This window comes from Mandrillus leucophaeus, unplaced genomic scaffold (assembly GCF_000951045.1).
Source record: "Mandrillus leucophaeus isolate KB7577 unplaced genomic scaffold, Mleu.le_1.0 Scaffold850, whole genome shotgun sequence".
Lineage (NCBI taxonomy): Eukaryota > Metazoa > Chordata > Mammalia > Primates > Cercopithecidae > Mandrillus > Mandrillus leucophaeus.
Window position 1 is genome coordinate 573,723 of NW_012109253.1, and position 9,714 is coordinate 583,436.

General features: G+C 37.1%; 1 pseudogene; it reads left to right on the forward strand.

The window, feature by feature from the left end:
• Nucleotides 1-339: 339 nt before the first annotated feature.
• Nucleotides 340-853, forward strand: LOC105530893 (annotated as a pseudogene).
• The last annotated feature ends 8,861 nt before the right edge of the window (nucleotides 854-9,714 follow it).

Consider the following 9,714-nt stretch of genomic DNA (forward strand, 5'->3'; position numbering starts at 1 on the left):
TACTTGTTTTTCTACAGGAATGTCTGATTTTTTTTTTTTTTTTTTTAAGATTTTTATATAGTCTGGATATGAGTCCTTTTGTCAGTTACATGTATTGTGAACATCTACTCTGTGACTTTGTCTCTTAATGATGTCTTTTCATGACTGGAAAGTCACATACATCTTAATTTTAATGTAGACATCAATCATTCCTTCTATAATTAACTTTTGGAAAAATGTGTAAGTAATCTTTTCTAACCCCAGACAGATTAAGGTACTCTCCTACGTTATCTAGTAAAACCTTCATAGTTTTACCTTTCATATTTAGGTCTATAATTCTCTCTTAATTCAAATCTGCATAAAATGTGAAGAACAGATTTTCTTTCTTTTTTAAAATAAAGATACCAATTTTTGGCTGAGTGCTGAGACCAAGGACTAAAGCTGGGAGACTGAAAAAATGCAGACCACTGGGGCACTGTTCATTTCTCCAGCTCAGATCCACTGTTGCACCAGGGGTCTAATCAGGCCTGTGTCTGCCTCCTTCTTGAATAGTCCAGAGAATTCATCTAAACAGCCTTCCTACAGCAGCTCCCAACTCCAGGTGGCCAGACAGGAGTTCCAGACCACTGTTGTTGTCTCCTGGGACATTGACACAGCAACCAAGTTTATCGGTGCTGAGGCAGCCACAGTTGGTGTGGCTGGTTCAGTGGCTGGCATTGGAATTGTGTTTGGCAGCTTGATCATTGGCTATGCCAGGAACCCGTCTCTCAGGCAGTAGCTCTTCTCCTATGCCATTCTGGGTTTTACCCTGTCTGAGGCCATGGGGGGGCTCTTCTGTTTGATGGTCACCTTCCTCATCCTCTTCACCATGTGAAGCTCCATGGGGGCCACCTGTCCATCCCTGCTGCTACGATTCCATGCCATTCCTGATGCTGGGGTCTGCTAAACTTTTACCATTAAACACAAAGTTTCTTAAAAAAAAAAAAAAAAAGACACCAGTTTTTCTCAGCACCAGTTATTGCATAGGCTATTTTTCACCCACTATTTTACAATGATAATGATGTCGGTTTGGGGGTTTCAAGTATGATCTACTAATTCATTTGTGTTCACTACACCAAGACTTCCACCAGTGCACTGTTTTGATTACTACCGCTCTATAATAAACCTTGTATCTGATAAAACAGATCCTTTCACTTCTGTAACCATACTCATTATTCTTGACCCTTTGTATTTCCATATATATTTTAGAAACAATTAGTCATGTTTTATACACACACACACAGAGACACACACACAACACACACATAGCCTGTTGGTATTTTTATTTGCCTTATTTGAATTTGTTCAGTTTGGGGAAAACTGGTATTTTTCAACACTGAGGCATCCAATCCTTACAATCATATCAATTAAGGTCTTCTTTAATTATTGTAAATAAAGTTCCACAGTCTTCTCTGTAGATATTTTTGTATATCTTTTATTAGACTTATTCTTAAGTATTTCAATGGTTTTAATGCTATTGGAACAAGTATCTTTTAGGAAAAAGAATTTTTACTTCTTTGTGGCTAGTATCTATTTGTATATTGATTTTGTTTCAGAATTACTCTAAGTTTTCTCCAGATTATTTATAATTTTCTAACCAAGCAATCATCTCTGAATAATAAGAGTATTGGTTTTCTTCCTTTCTAATTCTCATGCCATATCTTTTTCTTGCAATACTGCACTGCTTGAGACTGCAGCAAAATGTTGATTGAAGGTGGTAGAACAAGTACTCTTTTCTCCTTCCTGATCTCAAAGGAGATGTTGCCATTTTTTATCATTAGATATGTGTGTTATAGTATTTTTGTAGATAACCTTTATTAGAATAAGGATGTCCCTTTCTATTCCTAGTTTGCAAAGAGGTTTTATTATAATGGATGTTGAATTTATCATTTTTGTTCTGTGACCATTGAGATAATGTAATTTTTTCCTTTATTAAGTATGAAAATACACTGATGAATTATCTAAAGTTAAATAACCTTGCATTCCTAGCATAAGCCCAACTTGGTCATGATATATAATTCTTATTAAATAAGATTTTGTTAATATTTTACTTTGAAATTTTGCATGTATTTTCACAAATAAGATTAGCCTTTCTTAAAGTGTCTGAAGTTATCCAGAATTCAAAAAATGAGTTGGGAAGTATTCCCTTTCACTAGGCTCTGTAAGAATTTGTAAGATTAATTCTTTATTAAATATTTGATGGAATTCACCAGTGAAGCCATCTAGGCCTGATGGCTTCTTTTTAGAAATGATTTTTTTTTTTTTCCAGACAGAGTCTCGCTCTGTCACACAGGCTGGAGCACAGTGGCAGTCTTGGCTCACTGCAACCTCGGCTTCCAGGTTCAAGTGATTCTCATGCCTCAGCCTCTCAAGTAGCTGGAATTACACGTGCTGCCACCATGCCCAGCTAATTTTTTTATTTTTAGTAGAGATGGGGTTTTACCATGATGGCCAGCCAGGCTGGTCTTGAACTCCTGACCTCAAGTGATCCACCCACCTTGGCCTCCCAAAGTTCTGGGATTATAGGCATAAGCCCCTGCAGCTGGCCTTAGGAATGATTTTAAATGTGGATTATATTTCTTGGGTGTTTACAGGAACATTTAAGTTTTCTATTTCTATTTCATTAAGTTGTGTTTTTCTAGAAATTTGTTTGCATTGTACTACTCTGTTGCACTAATGAGTCCCCATTTGTGCGCATCTTCCAGTACTAGATACTCTGGATGGTAGTATCTTCCCACATTAACTTTAGTTTCAGCTATGCAATTTGTTTTGACCAATGGAAGACAACAGGAAAAATAACATAAGCAGAGATTTTAAAACTATTTGCTTTTTTGAACCCTAGAAGTGCTACCATGTGAACAATCCTGCACTGGACTACCGATGATGACACATGCCTCCACCACTCTAACCAAATGCCAGGAAGCCTGTGATACCCTGAGTAATGATTCTCCAAATATGTTGACAACCAAGCCCAGGCACCTACAAATATGTTAGATGGTGAAAGGAACTTTGTAGATATGATTGTTATGGATCTTGCAATGGGGAAATTATCCTAGATTATCCAGGTGGGCCTGATGTAGTCACCAGTGTCCTTATAGTAAGAGGGAGGCAGTAAGAGATTTGTCTGCAGAGGAGGTGTGGTATGACAGAAGTAGAGATTGGAATGATACAGTCACAAACCAAGGAATACCAGCAGCCTCCAAAAGTTGGAACAGGCAAGGAACAAATTCTCCCCTAGGACCTCCAGAAAGAACAAGCCCTCTTGATAGCTTGACTTTGGTGAGTCAGACTCATGATTTTGGACTTCTTATCTCCAAACTACAAGAGAATAAATTTGTGTTTAAGCCTCTACACTCAGTAATTTGTTACAGCAGTGATAAGAAACTAAATAGGTTTTGGTATCAAATGTGGAATGTTGCTGTAACAAATACTTAAAAATGTGGGGGTGACTTTTGAATTGGTCAGCGGGAAGAGGCTAAAAGAATTACAAAAAGCAAAATGGAAAAGCCAGTATGTATTCCAGTACTGCAAGTATATGAGGTAATGCATGTTAACTACCTTCATTTAGCCATTCCACGATGTATACACATTTCAAAACATCATTTTGTAAACTGTAAATATATAAAATTTTTATTTGTCAATTAAAAAAATAAGCAAAAACTAAAATATCCTGGGGGAAAGCCTAGATTGCCTTGAATAAACTGTTACTAGAAATACAAATGTTAACAACTCTGCTAGTGAGCACTCAGAAGAAAGTGAGGATACTGTAGAGAGGGCCCACATGATGTCAGAATACCTGCATTATCAAAAACAGACTGCTGGCAGGAATACATTAAATGTGTGCTGGGGAGAAATGAGGAATTGGAAACTAAAGGAAGCCTAAAACAATCAGGATTCAGTCAGAGGACCCTATTCAAGCCTCCTGAAATCTTTGTGAAGAGATCAGGCATGTGACTCAGCTTCGTCATCAGAAGCCAGGAATAGAGATGGGATTATCCAGAAAAGACATGTGAAAGGTCACTTGTCTAATGGAGCAAATTGTGTGCCAGTTTACAAGGATTCTGAGAATGTTATACTAGCAGAAACACTTGCAGCTTAGACCAAATGAAAAGAGAAAACAAAACAAAACAAAAAAAACAGTGTTAGACTCCGAAAATTCTATAAGCAAGAAACGGACTGATAAAATCACTTAATTGCAAACTTGTGCTATGCTTCACGAAAACGTAACGATGATTCACAGTGCATCCTTAGGTGCCTAACAAAAACTTATCTAAGGATGTTCCTTGTCTTATCAAATTATGGAAAGTCACTTCGCACAATACATATTCTGAGGTCATTAATATGATCTCTTCCTAGCCTCTGCTTAGGCAGGATCCTAACACATTTATAAGCACAATTTTTGACCAACTGAAGTGGTCCCTTTATGTTGATCATGTAACTGTCTACATCTTCCTGGCAAAACTCTTACTATATATACTCATTATATTCCTATAATTTTTATGTGTACATTTATAAATTACTAAGCTAAGAATAATAGAATCAAAAAAGCCGTAATGGGACTTTTAAAATGTCAACCATAATATGCTTACAAGGAACTCTTAAAAAAGTGGAAAGACAAAATACCAAGCATTCAATGGTCAGCTTTGATTGATGTCTAGGCCTCAAAACAAAACACCAATCCCAAAATAGCCTCTTTCAAAGTAAGCCAAAATAGTTTATTCAAACTGAAACCTGCTGAAACTTTTTACGTTTTAACGTTTTATTGTTACCTATAGTCACCCTATTGTGCTGCTGAACAATAGATCTTTTTCCTTCTATCTAACTGTATCTTTGTACCCATTGACCAACCCCTCTTTATACCTTCTTCCACACTACCCTTCCTAGCCTCTGGTAACCATCATTCTACTCTATCTCCATGAGTTCAACTTTTAATTTTTAGCTCCCACATACGAGTGAGAACATGCAATATTAGCCTTTTTGTGCCTAGTTTATTTGACTTAACATGTCCTCCAGTTCCATCCATGTGGTTGCAAATGAGTTTTATTCTTTTTCACAGCTGAATAGTACTCCATTGTGTACATGTACCACATTTTCTTTATCCAGTCATCTGTTGATGGACACTTAGGTTGATTCCATATCTTGGCTATTGTAAATAGTGCTACAGTAAACATGGGAGTGCAGACATCTCTTTGATATACTAATTTTCTTTCTTTTAAATATATATCCAGCAATGGGATTGCTGGATCATATGGTAGTTCCATTTTTAGCTTTTTTGAGGAACTTTTATACTGTTCTCCATAGTGGTTGTACATACATTCCCACCAACAATGTACAAGGGTTACCCTTTATGTTCTCAAAGAAGCATCCCTTAGTGCTTGTTCTTTTTATAAAAGCTATTTTTACTGTGGTGAGATGATATCTCAGTGTAGTTTTGATTCACATTTCTTTGATTAGTGATGTTGAGCATTTATTCATATACATGTTGGCCATTTGTATGTCTTCTTTTTAAAAATGTCTATTCAAATCTTTCACCTATTTTCAAATTGGATTCTTTTTTCTATTGAATTACTTAAGCTCATTATATATTCTGGTTATTAATTCCTGGCAGACGGGTAGTTTGCAGATATTTTTCCATTCTGTGACTGGCTCTTCACTTTGTTGATTGTTTCCTTTGCTGTAAAGATGTCTTTTAGCTTGATGTGATCCCATTTGTCCATTTTTGGTGGAGGGTCTCGCCTCAATGTTGATGGCTGCTGACTGATCAGGTTGATGGTTTGCTGCAGGTTCGGTGGCAGCGGCAATTTCTTAAAATAAGGCAACAATGAAGTTGGCCACAGTAATTGACTTCCTCTCATGAAAGATTTCTCTGTAGCATGCAGTGCTGTTGATAGCATTTTACCCCTAGAAGAACTTTCAAAGTTGGGGTCAGCCCTCTCAATTCCTGCCTCTGCATTATCAACTAAGTTTCTGTAATATTCTAAATCCTGTCATTTCAACAATGTTCACAGCATCTTCACCAGGAGTAGATTCCATCTCAAGAAACCACTCAAGAGTCTCATAAGTGGGCTCAAAATAGTCAACCATGCTATAAAAAGATGTGCTGTCATTTGGGCTTTGTTATTCCATTTATAGAACACAAGCAAAGTCTATGTAGCATAATCTTAATGGCCCTAGGATTTTCAGAATGGTCAATGAACACAGCTTCAAGTTACCAGCTGTATTAGCTCCTAACAAAAGAGTCAGCCTATCTTTGAAGCACTGAAGACAAGCATTGACTTCTGTCTAGCTATGGAAGTCTTAGATTGACTGGGCGAGGTGGCTCACACCTGTAATCCCAGCACTTTGGGAGGCCGTGGGCAGATAACCTGAGGTCAGGAGTTCGAGACCAGCCTGGCTAATATGGTGAAACCTCTGTCTAGCTATGGAAGTCTTAGATTGACTGGGCGAGGTGGCTCACACCTGTAATCCCAGCACTTTGGGAGGCTGTGGGCAGATAACCTGAGGTCAGGAGTTCGAGACCAGCCTGGCTAATATGGTGAAACCCCATCTCTACTAAAAATACAAAAAATTAGCAGGGCGTGGTGGGGCATGCCTGTAATCCCAGTTACTTGGGAGCCGAGGCAGGGGAATTGCTTGAACCCAGGAGGCAGAGGTTGCTGTGAGCCAAGATCGCACCATTGCACTCCAGCTTGGGCAACGAGCAAAACTCCATCTCAAAGAAAAAAAAAAAGAAAGTCTTAGATAGCGTTTTCTTCCAACAGAAGGCTGTTTCATCTACATTGAAAATGTTATTAAGCATAGCCACCTTCTTCAGTTATCTTAGCCAGCTCTTCTAGATAACTTGCTGCAGCTTCCCTATCAGCATTTGCTGCTTCACACTGCACTTTTGTTTTGGAGACCATTTCTTTCCTCATGAGCCAACCTCTGCTAGCTTCAAGCTTCTGCAACTTCCTTATCTCTCTCAGCCTTCATAGGATTGAAAGAGTTAAGGACTTACTCTGGATTAGGCTTTGGCTTAAAGGACCGTTGTGGCTAGTTTGATCTTCTCTCTAGACCATTCAAACTTTCTTCGTATCAGCAATAAGTCTGTTTCGCTTTCTTATTATTCACATGTTCAATGGAATAGCACTTGTAATTTCCTTCAGTAACTCTTTTTGCATTCACAGCTTGGCTAACTATAGCACAAGGGGCCTTGTTTCAGTCTATCTCTGCTTTCAACATGCCTCCTTCACTAAGTTTAGTAATTCCTAGCTTTTGATTTTTTAGACGCCATTGTAGGATTAATTATTAATTAGCCTATTTTCAATACTATGTCTCAGGAATTAGGGAGATCCAAGCAGAGGGAGAGATTGGGGAACAGTTGTTCAGTGGAGCAGTCAGAACACACACAATTACTGATAAAGTTTTCAGTCTTAGATGGGTGCGGTTTGTGGTGCCCTGGAACAATTGCAATAATAACATCAAAGATGACTGACCACAGATCACCAAAACAGGTATAATAATGAAAAGTATAAAATATTGCAAGAAATACAAAAATGTGACACAGACACATGAGGTAAACACATGCTTTTGGAAACACTGTACTAACAGACTTGCTCAATGCAGCATTGCTACAAATCTCCAGTCTGTCAAAAGCACAGTATTTGCTAAGTGCAATAAAACAAAATATGCCCATGTCTACCAAAATTATATATTGATCTTTTGACCTAGTAATCCCACACGTATTTTTTTTTTTTTTTTGCAAAGTATGCTGACAGAAATACAAAATGACCTATTCATAAAACTTGCAGCATCATTGTGGTAGTAGAACACTAGAAACATCAATAGGGGATTGGGTGAATAAAATAGAGTCTACTCACAGTGGAGTACTCTGCAATTGTAAAAAGAAATGAAGGACTTATATACAGATAGAGTGATTTCCAGAATATATTTTGAAGTGATAAAAGCAAGATTGTAGAACAGTGATTATTATACGCCAATTTTTCTGTAAGAAGGGGAGAGAAAAGTGTATTGCATATTGATATAGTTTGGATCTGGGTCCCCGCCTACATCTCATGTTCAAATGTAAACCCCAATGCTGGAGGTAGGGCCTGGTGGGAGGTAATTGGATCATGGTGGCAGTTTCTCATGAATGATTTAGCACCATCCCCCTGGCGCTGTTCTCCTAAGAGTTCTCATGAGACCTGGTTGTTTACAAGTGTGTAGCACCTTCCCCATCTCTCTCCCTCCCTCCTGCTTCTGGCCATGTGAAGTACTGGCTTCCCCTTCACCTTCTGCCATGACTGTAAGTTTCCTGAGGCTTCCCCAGAAGCTAAGCAGATCCCACCATGCTTCCTGTGCAGCCATGCAGAACTGGGAGCCAATTAAATATCTTTTCTTTATAAATTATCCAGTATCAGGTATTTATAGCAGTGCAAGAAAAGACTAATACACATGTGGTACCATCAGATTTAAAGGTGAACTTACTACAATATCTAAAGATGCTTCAACTAATTTAGTTAAGCCTGCAATTGCTTTTGAACAAGGATAAGTCTTTGCTGCTATATAGTTCTTTGAGAAGAATCTTAAGGCAAAGGTAACTTGTTCGGGAGGTTCAAGAGAAGCAGCAGAAGGAACATAAAGAATGTGAGTAAGTGGTGAAGATGAAGCTGTGGAGACAGAGTGAGACTGTCTCAAAAAAAAAAGTTTTAAAAAGAAAAAAATATATATCACATGGACCCATCAATATACAAATATACGTAATACAAATATTATGTATCCATAATAATTAGAAATAAAAAATATTTTAAAGGTCCTCCACCAGAAAAGATTATGACTCACTGAAGGCTCTGATGATCTTTAGCTTTTTTTTTTTTGGTAAGCAATAATGTATTTTTAAATTAAGGTATCAACATGAACATTTTTTTTTAGACATAATGCTATTACACTTAATAGTCTATGTATAGTGTAAACATAACTTTTATATGCAATGGGAAACCAAAAATTCATGGGACTCACTTTATTGAGATAGCTGCTTTATTGTGGTGGTCTGCAACCAAATTTGTAGTATCTCTGAGGTGTGCCTGTACTAAATTTCCCTGCATAGAGGTTGCAATAATTTTTATATTCACAACAGATACATGTAAATTTACCCACAGCCCCACCAGCAGAAATACTGTCAAATATTTAGATTTCTAATGATTAAAAATGGTATGTAGTGTAATTTTAATGAATTTTCTCTTTTAAGCCTGGAAAGTCTTACATGTTGAATGGTAACTTTTCATTTTCTGCAAACCATCTATCTTCTGGCAATTTTTCTACTGGGTTTTTAGAGACTGGAGTTTTCCTTACACTCTAAATGTAAATCCTTTATTCTGAGTTACATTTTTCTGTGACTTGTTTTTAACTTTGTTTATAATGACTTCTTTTGTATTAGGTTCCATAAAAAAAAATCCACTAAGCTTTCAGTTGAATTTAAGTGTATTGGTTAAACTGATGAAAATTCACATCCTTTTTACATCTTTCTATTCATAAAGATGTTAGCACTCTCCATTTATTTTTCTCCTATACTGACTATAACATTCTCAGTGAGAATTTTTTAATTAACTTTGCTCAATACTTGATGTGCATGCTTGATTTTAAAGTTCCATGTTTTTCTAGTTTTAGAAAACTCTCAACTCTTCAAATATTGCTTTCTACCTCCTTCTATTATTTTAA